The following is a 12,165-nucleotide window of genomic DNA, read 5'->3' as shown; positions in this document are numbered from 1 at the left end:
CTTTGCTGATGATCTAAATCTTTAAAACGCTCTAAAAATAGACTACATGCGATGTTGTAAACAATGGGAATTTGGTAACGGATTCATAAATAAATCACGAACGAAGAAGGGTTACTTTTAAGTAGAGACCAAAGAGAATAACAGTCAAATCTTCGCTACCCAACTATTGTACAATGTCATAGCGAAAGCCGCAAGTTCTATCCATGACAACATGTATGTATAGAGGAAATTCGCGTTGAAATCGACAACCTCGTTGAAATAAATTATAATTTAACTTGCGCTTTTAGAGAACTGTACTCTTGTTGGTTTGTGTGCTTGTCTTTATTTCTTCGAAAAATGTAAATTTATTTTAAAAATTTTAGCTTATTCTGAATCTGATATGATCAACCGTTCTTGAGTGTTTTGAGTCAGGGGGATTTAGGAAAGATAACTCTTGCAAGTGGACTTTTTATTCCAATTATTTTATAGATTGGAATTTTCATTTCCTTAAAACATTTTTCATTCAATTTGTCACTTGTTATTCATTAATATACATTTCTTGTTTATTTATAACTGATTTTCCAAATTATTCATGCAAAGATTAAGAAGAAAATCACATTAATTCTTTTTTTGGGAGAAAATTATTTTTTCTAATAAAAATAATATTGAATATTATGAAGAGTTATTATATTTCTTACATATCTGAAGATGATATCCATCACCTGACACTGAGATTTCTGCAATACTTTCAATCAGAAACTTGAAATAAAACATTTTACCAAAATCAGAAAAAAGATTAAAAATTCTTTGAAAAATATTTATTGTATCATAACCTCCATTTGGATATTTGAAATCTTCGTAAAAGGGGTGCTGTAATGAAATCTAAAATAAACTGTGGGTGTAATGAGCCTCCTTAACAAAAAATTGGAACGAAGGGATTAGAGACTGTACCAAAATTAACGATTGTTTTTGTGACAATCAAAGTTTGATTAAATAACAACAGAATCTAGATTTTCAGGTTTGAAGGTATACGTTTTTTAAAAGATGGTTTCCATGGCAACGGAATGTCTGATCAATTTAATATATATTTCTTTAGCAATACATTCATGTTAACATATCTCACAGTATAAATAATATAGACATTTTCTGAATAAATCATAAATGCTACCACAATGAAAGTTTTGTTAACTGACAATAGAAGCTACATTTTTAGTTTGAGGTTACACTTTTTTTTATAAGATAATGTCCATGGCAACGGAATGGCTTATAAATTTAAAATATATTTTCTTAGTAATACAGTCACCTTAGCATATCCAAAAGTATTAATATAGATATTTACTGAAGACATTGTAGATGTTACCCAAATTAAAGATTTGATAAATTTTCAAAAAGAGCCAGATTTTCAGGTATGAAAAAATACGTTTTTGAAGATGGTTTCCATGGCAACAGAATTCCTGACTAATTCAAAATATATTTTCTCGGTAAAACAGTCCCTTTGATATATCCCAAAGTATGAATAAAGACATTTATTGAAGATATTATAGTTGGTATCAAAATTAAAGATTGGTTAAATGACAATAGATGCCAGATTTTCAGGTCTGAAGGTATGTGTTTTTGACGACGGTTTCCATAGCAACGGAATGCCTGAGCAAATTAAAATATATTTTTTTAGTAACACACTTACCTTATCACTCCCCATAGTAAATATAGGCATTTTCTGAATGGGGGCCTAAAATGGCCCATACCATATATAGTTCTTTCTTCTTTTTTTTTAGAATTTAAAAATGACCTTTTACTTTTGGATTTCTTTATAGAATCAGACTTCGATCCATAGAGCATAGGAAAGGAGGTTAAATCTGAGTATCTTCAAATATTTTTTGTCAGTATAAAGAGGCAAAATTTTATCTATGATACGATATATCATTCTCATAACTTTGATATTTACATATAACTTTTTGTTTCTAGAAATACCATATATGTTAAAAAAAAATCAATATATATATATATATAAATATATATATATATATATATATATATATATATATATATATATATATATATATATATATATATATATATATATATATATATATATATATATATATATATATATATATATATATATATATATATATATTTTCAAAAGAAGAAAATATGCAAAAGTGAAGGTTATACGCCGATCAAAAAGCATAGGAATGCTATAGTTGGAAACTATAAAGTATGATGAAACTATAATATGAAAAAATTCAACTACGTATAACATATTTTTCTTTTATATCGTCTTATTGCACATGCATTCTAGTTTAAAATCCTGAAGTGGGAATAGAATAAACAATTGGATTAAAAAGTTTCAGAATTTTTATTAGTAAAATTTCTTTTGAAAAAAGAAAATATCATTACACCTTAAAAGACTTTCTAAAATACATAATCACAAGAAATTTTAGTTTTTTTATGCTTCAAAATGGTAAAAGGGGTATACATGATTAAATCTAGACCTTGATTGAGTATCTTCTCTTGTATATGTGAACAAAAATTGGCTTTTTGTTTGTTATTTTACAGTATTTTTTTCAATTCTGGTGTGAAAAGTTTAAATATGAAAAAATATGAAGCAATAAAATTCCCCAAAAATCACTTTTTTGTCCGTTCAAGTCAGTTCTTTAAATCTAAGCCAAAAAAAAAAATTATATACGAGTTCTCTTACAAAAAATACTAGATTTGAAGTGACCCTATGTTACATTATTGTGTTGCACTCCTGACATCTGATATGTATTTTATTTAACATTGTTTTAAAAAATTATAACACACTATAATCCATTCTTACTTTGTAAATCAATTTGTCGTTTTGATATTTTTCATCGTGTGTGACTGCAGGTTTTTCATATTTTGAAGACCTTAACACATGATAATTTGCAAAGTATAATGTATATAAATTGTATTTAAAAATATATGTGAAATGATGAAAACTATTCCCTGAATTAATTGTAAAATTTCTGTAATTTGTTGATAGACATAGTGTTTTGAACATCAATTGTATCAAACATTTTTTTCCAATTTTGTTTAGTAAAGATAGTTAAAAAGCATTGGTAATTATAAAGCATTTTGTTGCACTCCTGACTGCAGTAAAATTTAAAATTAAAACCTTAGAACACAAAAATTCATAAAGTGTTGGCAACATCAAGTGGTAATGAAATTATGCAATATTTATAGTCCAATACTTCATAATTAAAACAGATGAAAGTATTTAAAATTCGCATTTTATCTGGAATTATTCCTTATTTATGCAAAAAAAAAAAAAACTAGCTTAAATGTATATCTAGAAGATAAAATATATTTTATAGCATATTTTCCTTTAGAGGACAAACACAGTAACCCACCAGAAAAATTCTACTCATCATTTTTTTCTTTATTTTTGTTCTTATTTGATGATTTATAATTCTAACATACATGTATTTGTTGCACTCCTGACCAAAAGCAGAGGGGCCTTTAAAGTAGAATTGTGAAGTGAAAATTACATAAGAACTTGTTCTGTTGTTTCAGTGAAGTTGAGGAGGAATTACTTGAATTTTATGACAATTTTTTAGTGTGTTCATTTTCAACGTTCATTAAAAAAATTACAAAAAAGATAAAAACACATCTGAATTGATAAAATTGAGAAAGGAAGGATTTTAATAGCAAAACTGTCAATAATTTAGTATTAAATTATACAAAAAGATCATTATTAATTAATGAATACTTCTAAGCATGAATAGAAGTGTTTTTGTCACACAACTTGAATCTTTAAAAAAAAATGTGTTGCACTCCTGACCATAGAAATATCAAGCATTAGATTTTACATTAAAAGTAGTTGAACCTCAATATCCCGAACTCAAAAGTACCGAGAAAAATCTTTGAGATATCCGAGGATTCGAAATATCCAGTGTAAAATATTTATAGATTTAGGGGTTAAGACTTCCAAATCACTTCTACACATCATAGTATTCGAGATATCAGTGTTCTAGATACCAAAATTCATCTGTATAGGAACAGCATGGAATCGTTATGTTTATATTCCTGACAAATGAATATCCGACGAAAAATATCAAGTACGAGGGTCATTTAAAATATGAAGATATCATATTATTATTATTATTATTTTTTACAAAATTTTAGATCAGCACATTTTCATATTACGTAAAGAAATTTTTGTATAGATGTGCAAAGTTTCGTTCAATTTGATTAATGGAACTAATGTTACTTCATTCTAAAATCAACATATATTGATTTCATCAATATAAAATCAACACTTAGATTGCTAACAATGAGGATAAGTTAATTTGTCATTGTTTTCAAATTTTTTACTGCGTAACTGTTTTCACACGTTCTCCAACAGTGAAGGGCATATCTCTTTCCATGACTACTTTTTGACCAGATTTTTAACTATAACCTGTTTCTTCGCTAACCGTCCATCGTTTAATTTAAAAATTCTACAACTATTACTAATTGCCATTTATGTACTAAATTTAATACTCGATTCACTTTGGATTTAATTCTGAATTTTTCGATCATTATCAGAGTTTATTTTATAGAGGTTTCCCCAGTGCAGTACAAAATTACATCGTATTTTTTGTTTATTGCTACCTGTAATGTCCGTCTACATTATCTTTTTTGCTTTTTTTTAAAACCACGACTACATGTCTCCGATTTTCTTTTCCTTTCGACAAAGGAAAATTTGCATAAAATTTTGCATCTTAAACTTTATAAATTACTAAATTTTATTCAACACTGTATATTATACATATTATTAAGTGTATTATGAATGATTTGCTCATTTTACTCGTTTGACCTTGCTCCGTGACCCAATTTTTGCAGCCTTTTAAAACTTGCGAGAATTTTGGTATATTTATATATTCTACTTTTATACATTCAAGTTATTTAGATTAGTTTTTAAATATATCCACCAAATTTTGTTTTTACCTGACGTTACGTACATGTAAATAAGTGAGACAAAAGTCTACGTATCTTTAGAATGGCCCTCGTATATGATTGATTGATTTATGTCCCATTCGAGAATTCTTAACCACTGAAACGATTTAAATTTAGACCTTTACTCAGAACTCGCGTTCATTGAGCCGTAAGGGATATTCATTATATCAAGGCCTACCGTGACACGGGGTCTTGCTTTTTGGGTCTTATCCAAAAGAGGTAAGCATACGTAAATATATAAGAATTGAAAATATAACAATAAAATCCTCATCACCCAATTTAAGACAACACCCATAAAATATATTTTCTGCAGTGTCATTGAAATGAATTAAAATCAAGGACATTTGACATATTTTGAAAAAAAAAATGTTAATCATTGACCTGTGTGAACTTATTTTAAAATGTTTTAGATTATACATGCACCGATTTCAAATTTGAGGTTTATTTAAGATTAATGAACCAGTATAGAGTTGATTACTTTTAAACAATTTTGTTATTTTTTTGGGATGATGGTGTTATAAATTGTTTTTAAATCATACATTTTTCTCCCAATGGTTAAATTTTTCTGAAGAAGGACAATCTCTTGTTAACATTGCATACTCCCAGTTTTGTTTTCTTTGTAGATATCTGGGTATTTTACCATATTCAAGGATAATAAAAAATTTTAGAGTATTGAATTTCTATCTTGCAATGCCTGAGAATGTCGAAATTTCAGCTGATTTTGTGTTAATTTTAACATTTTCAAAGGTTTGATTCCTCTTTTATTCTTCCTAATAACGGCTTTAGAATGAAAAAGAACAAGAAGATAGAATCATTGGCTAGAGATAACATGCCATGGTTTTCTTTTCATATTTTGCCTACTTAGATAATAACAATGTTATATGAAACCCAATTAGTCAATACAAGAAAATTATGTCGAATACACATAACATCTTTCATATCTTCCGAATCATTTGGTTTACATTGTAATAAGTCAGTCAATTTTATAGTCTACTGTAAATTCGCGGTTTATTGCCCTCAGTTGACAACTAAAATCAGCAATATATGTCACAGTTGTAAGTAAATTATTATTATTATTATCAAATACTAGTATATGCTTTGCGAAATATTTAATATCGTATTCCGATTGGCGCGCATAGCCAATCGAATACAACCGGTTTTGCGTGTATTTGAGAGCCATGTGCGAGTGTTTTGTTTTGTACAGGTGAATTTCTATTTTTAGCATTCCTATACGTATGACTGACCAGTGACCTACTATGGACCAATGGATTTCACTATACTAATTTTTATGCATGCTTTTACTAACTCGTTCACTATATAAAGTAGGAAACCCGCCAAATTCCCCACCCCAAGCTTTTGTGCCTTTACTGTAACAGAAAACGTAACTATTTGTTATACCTTAGATCGATTCAATCGATGTGTATTATTTATTCCTGATTTTAATACTGGATGCCTGGTAAGATGTTCATTAATCTTGTAATTCATTTACTTGTTAAATATAGGTAACGATCTTCTGGCAGTCGTATTAATATCCTAATTACTCTTACTTTTCGTTAACGTTTAAATGTCTTTATGTTTCGTGTTTGTCTTTGTCTATTGTTTTGTATGAGTGTTGTGAGTGTGTTTTTTCTATTTTCTAGGATTTATCCATAATTAAATAATTGAAGACCGAACCAGTTTTGTTTTCACTGAATAAAACAAGACCCTGACCCTGTGACAAATGGCGCCCACGTTCATTTCCAACTTGAAGTGATTTCTACATGAATGTGTATTCCATTGATTTCCACAATGATATATCGTGAATTTCAAGTTTTCCTGATGGATGAAGACCAGGGTCCAGTAATCCACTGAGGGACGAGAGGATTGATCACAAAGCCTGTGAATGTGGCCATTGTCTATTACTTTTCCCATGGATCCGCCTAGGCTGTAAGTATGCGCATTTTCAATATACACGTATTTAAATACATTTTTAGCTACCTAACTTATATTTGACATTCCAATCATTCTATGGAATCGAGAACTGTGTCTCTCGGATGCTCAATGATCCGTGCAACGTGACTGGTGAATTGTGTTCAGGTAGATTTTCCCACTGCGTGTGAATTGATCCGGAACCTGAAGCTACAACTCAAAATACTGATTTCTTTGAATTAAATTTAAAGAGAAATATTTGTGCGCACTTGTATTTATATTTTCTATGCTTTGTGTCATTTGTTTGTTTTATGTGTTCTTGTGATTTATGTTATATGTATTGGTGTTGTTTGAGAGATGCCGGCTGTGTGTAAGAAGTGCGAGTGTAGATTTTGATCGGGATCGAGCTCCATGTTATTTTTTTTCTTGTTTTGGTGGTAAACGAAAAACGTGTTTTGAGATTCTTGAACAGTAATCTATCGGACTCTAGACTGCCAAATGTATGTGTACTGTGCTTTATGTATGTTTTTATGTGCATTGTGTTGTCTACAATTGTTTATGTTTTGTTGACTGTCAATGTTTTTTGTATAGTATCTTTGAATCCCCCCTCCCCGGTGTCCTATTTTGCATGTTGCATATCACAATATCTTGTTTGCAGCAAATACTAACTTTTCCACAGCGACGTGAACCAGCCTATGGACAAGAAAGACTGCTAACAATTTATTATTACATTGACTGTTTCAGCTGCAGTGGACCTGAGTGTGGTGTGCATGTGTGTCATATTTAGATACACATTGTTTTTATTTTGTGCGCTAAACTTTGCGATAATGGCAAGCAGCGGATCTGTTGATGAATTACAACAACTGATTAATGAAATCAATTCTGAGAACAAATATAGAATCATACCCAAAGAGGAATATGACTTGTTGGTAAATAAAACTGCTTTAGAAAAAGAAACACCAGTAAGTCAGTTTAAACCACAAGGAAAATTACCAGAATTTGGTGGTGCTAAACCCAAAGTTGCTCCAAACTTGTCATCTGCATCCCCGATATTTACCTCTACAATGTTATCTAATCATGCTCTGATGCCAAATAACAGTAGAGTTAAAATTCCATTTTTTAGTGGTACTGATCAAAAGGGTGAAGTCAGTTTTGATGTTTGGGCATATGAGGTTAGATGTCTGAAAAATCAGTTAACTGAGAATGATTTATTACAGCTTGTTCGTAGTTCCTTAAAAGGTCAAGCCCGTGAAATGCTTATTCCTCTCGGTGAAGGTGCGACAACTGATACGATACTCTCGTAGAGAACATCATGCAGAATTTTTACAGCGACCACCAGAGAGAAAGTGAGACAATTGTTTCATATGGCTCTAGATTAGAGCAATGCATTACAAAAGCTGTTAAGTTAGGTCATGTTGATGCTAGTGCAAAAGATGCAATGTTGAGATCAATGTTTTGGTCAGGTCTTAGAAGCACACAATTAAGAAATGCAACAAGGCACAAGTACGAGACTGTGAAAGAGTTTCACTCCCTTCTTAGAGAAATAAGACAGATTGAACAAGAGGAAACTAGTTTGAAATCTGTAAATTCAGTTCCAAAATCAAGTGTGGCTATGTCAGATAATGTAGATTCATTGACTATACAAAATTCTGAACTGCAAAAAATGCAAAAACAACTTACAGAATTAATTTCTCAGATGAAGAAACTTGATAGCAGAATACTTAACATTGAGCAAAGTTCCAATGCAAATCATCAAACCCAGACATTTGGATCTCATAATACAGATTCTTTTCAGACAAACTCCTCCATCAATAATAACTACAGAGGAAGTTTCCAGGGCAGAAAAAGATATGCCAACAGGGGTAGAGGAATGTACAACCAATCTCAGAATATGCTTCAGCAACCTCCAAATCAGCAGTACCAGCAACAGAGGGGACAGCAGAGTCAGCATCCCTACCAACAGCAAAATCAACAACAGCACCAGATTCAGCAACAGACTCAGCAACCATGGCAACAGAGGCAGCTTACTGGCAGAACTCAACAGTCTGGTAACATGAATGGGTTTGGTACAGGTAGTACTTTAAACTAGTTTCATCTCCTGTTACGGGGCAGACTGGAGATGCATTTAAAAAAAAGCCCTAATTATGCTGAAAATTCAGCCAGTCTTTTGTACAGGTTAGTTGGAGAATCCAATGAATCTGATATTATTGTCAATGGCATAAAGACCAAAGCACTCATTGACTCAGGATCCATGATGACCTGTATTTCAGAAGAATTTTTCAAAAATTTTAACCCCAGGCCTGAGTTATTTGACCTTTCAGAATTAGAACTTAATGTTCAGAGTGCTAATGGCAGTGCTTTGCCATATAGTGGCTATACTGAAATTGACATTTGTGTATCTTGCTTTGGTAATTGTACATATACTATTCCTGTTCTGGTAGTTTTCCAAACAAATTATTCAAAGCAAGTGCCCATGATCATTGGAACTAATTTCATTCGTTTTTGCAGGAATACTTATAACCAAAATTCCACTGATTCAGAAGATGTTCCAACAGAATGGAAGTTAGCATTTGACAGTATGAATCATGAGACACCAGTAAAGACAACTAACAAGTATACCATTCAAGTGTTACCAAATGAGACAAAAGTAATCAGAGGTCTGGTAAGAAATAACCATGGTATTGTATCAACTTTGACTGAGCAAACAAATACTTCATTATCAGGAGGTCTCATTGTTTGTCCTAGAGTTATTCCACTTACCCAGGGTAAACATACTACTACTATTCCTGTCAGGGTTTGCAATATTTCAGCCTCTATTGTACATATACCACCGAAATCACTTTTATGTTCAGTCAGTGGTGTAAAGATGGTGGACTCTTGGAATCCTGAATCATTGGAACAAGGTATTAAGAAGTCAGAGAAGTCTCTGCAGGAATTGGACATCAAGATATCAGAGGAGAACTTAACTTCTGAACAAGTAAGTGAGGCTAAAAAGTTTCTCTCCTGTTGGACTCATTTCTTTTCAGATGGACCAACTTATATAGGTAAGACTGATATTTTAAAACATGAAATTAAGCTTACCGACAACACACCATTCAAAGTACCATATAGACGGATTCCACCAGGAATGTATGCAGAAGTACGAGAACATATCAAGGAGATACTGGATGTTGGAGCTATTAGACCATCCCAGAGCCCATACTCCTCAAACATAGTATTGGTCAGAAAGAAAGATGGTAGTTTACGTTTCTGCATAGACTACAGGAAACTCAACTCCAGAACCATCAAGGACGCATACAACCTTCCTCGCATCGATGACACTATCGACAGATTGGTTGGGTCAAATTTCTTCACCAAGCTAGATTTAACCAGTTCTTACTGGCAAGTTGAGATAGAAGAGAGGGATAAAGAGAAGACAGCCTTTTCGGTCAGCGGTGTTGGTCACTATGAGTGCAACAGAATGGGGTTCGGATTGACAAACGCACCTGCAACTTTTCAGAGGATTATGAAACAATGTATGGGTGAGTTGAACTTGAGAGACTGTCTTGTTTTTCTCGATGACATACTCATATTTTCCCAGACATTTGACGAACACTTGGACCGACTAACAGCTGTGTTTCAGAGACTTGAGAAACATCATCTTAAGCTTAAGGCCAAGAAGTGTGAGTTTTTCAAAGAGAGTGTTACCTACTTAGGACATGTAGTAAGTAAAGCAGGTGTAGCTACAGACCCAGAGAAGGTAAAGTCTATCTCTACATGGCCAGTCCCTCACAATATCAAGACACTTCGTACCTTTCTAGGATTCGCAGGTTATTACAGGAGGTATATGAAAGATTATTCTAAAATAATTAAACCCCTTATCGATCTTCTGAAGGGCCATTCAACGAACACTAAGGAAAAAGGTAAGTCCAAAGTCAAACCACCACCGTGGAGATGGGGAGATCAGGAGTCTCAGGCATTTGAGGAAATCAAACGGAAACTTACATCACCACTAATCCTTGCCTATGCTGACTTTGACAAGCCCTTCATCCTCCATACAGATGCATCAAGGAATGGTTTGGGAGCAGTACTTTACCAGCAGCAGAATGGTGAGAAGCGTGTGATAGCTTATGCCAGCAGAGGTTTGAAGAACAGTGAGAGAAACTATCTTGCGCATAAGTCAAACAGTCCATCACTGAGTACACCTTTCCGTAGATATCGAGAAGAATTTTGGATAAGAAAGCTAGGGACAGCCTTTCCCTATGGATGTAATGACAATGTCGATAGTGTTGGAAATCTTTCCAGTCCACAGTGTAACAATGTAAATGTGATGGGACTTTTTAACCATACACAGAGACGTAAGCGTAGTCATGGGCATCGGTCTTACAATAAACCTTTAATACACGATGTCTCTTTTGATTACTGCCTTACGTAAATCAACAGTTAGGTCTACATCCTATTCGCACCAAACTTTACTCTGTCCCTTTGAAACTTTTAAATAATCTTCTTGAAAAGGTCAAGGAAAGTCCATTTTTTGATTCCTCGACACCAGAATATAGGCTTGGATCTGTAATTATCCATACTTATAAATTAATAAATATTGCAAATAAACTCAGAAACGGATGCACCGGAGTTCTTACTTACTCCTCTAACAATTCACTATATACAAGATGATGTCCGTAAACTATATTTAGATTTCACTCGCATAGTCAGTATCGTACATAAAATTAAAAGTCTACTTTTATTTTCTATAAACAGCCATGAAATAGCAAAAACATGAGTACGGTGGCGTTTCCGGTTGGCGGATCTAAGATACTGGCAATTTTTAATGAAACTGACAACAAGCAATCATTTATTTATTTTATAAACGTCATCACCGAATTATTCAGTCAAAACTTGATTTAAATGATATCAAAGAAATAAGTTTTAATAACCGATTACAGAGGGAAATATGCAAATTATTTTCGTCATTCACCGATCCTAATATTGACGGAAGCTTCTAGAATATCATATAGCATCGAGCCCGATGTTAAGAAGAAAAACGAGGCGATCTTTAAAAAAAAAACAAACAAACAAACAAAACTTTTGTATGAATGGTCATTTAAATAATGGTAAATCATTGATTACACTATAAGTTTTGAATATATTTATATATAGAAAGACTATTTCATGTATGTAGTAGGTTTTTCTAATAAATTTATCGGTAAAATTATATATGTATACATGTATTCCTTACTGAGAGCATCGTGGCAACGAACCCGAAGTACAATTTGTATTTCGTAATAAACTTGCTAACATGAAAAGAGAAAATTAATGAATAAGGTATTGTTAAAATAC

This window comes from Saccostrea echinata, unplaced genomic scaffold, assembly GCF_033153115.1.
Source record: "Saccostrea echinata isolate AGI-Se365-2 ecotype Australia unplaced genomic scaffold, CSIRO_AGI_Sech_v1 ptg000033l, whole genome shotgun sequence".
Lineage (NCBI taxonomy): Eukaryota > Metazoa > Mollusca > Bivalvia > Ostreida > Ostreidae > Saccostrea > Saccostrea echinata.
Note: the sequence above shows the minus strand (reverse complement) of the source record.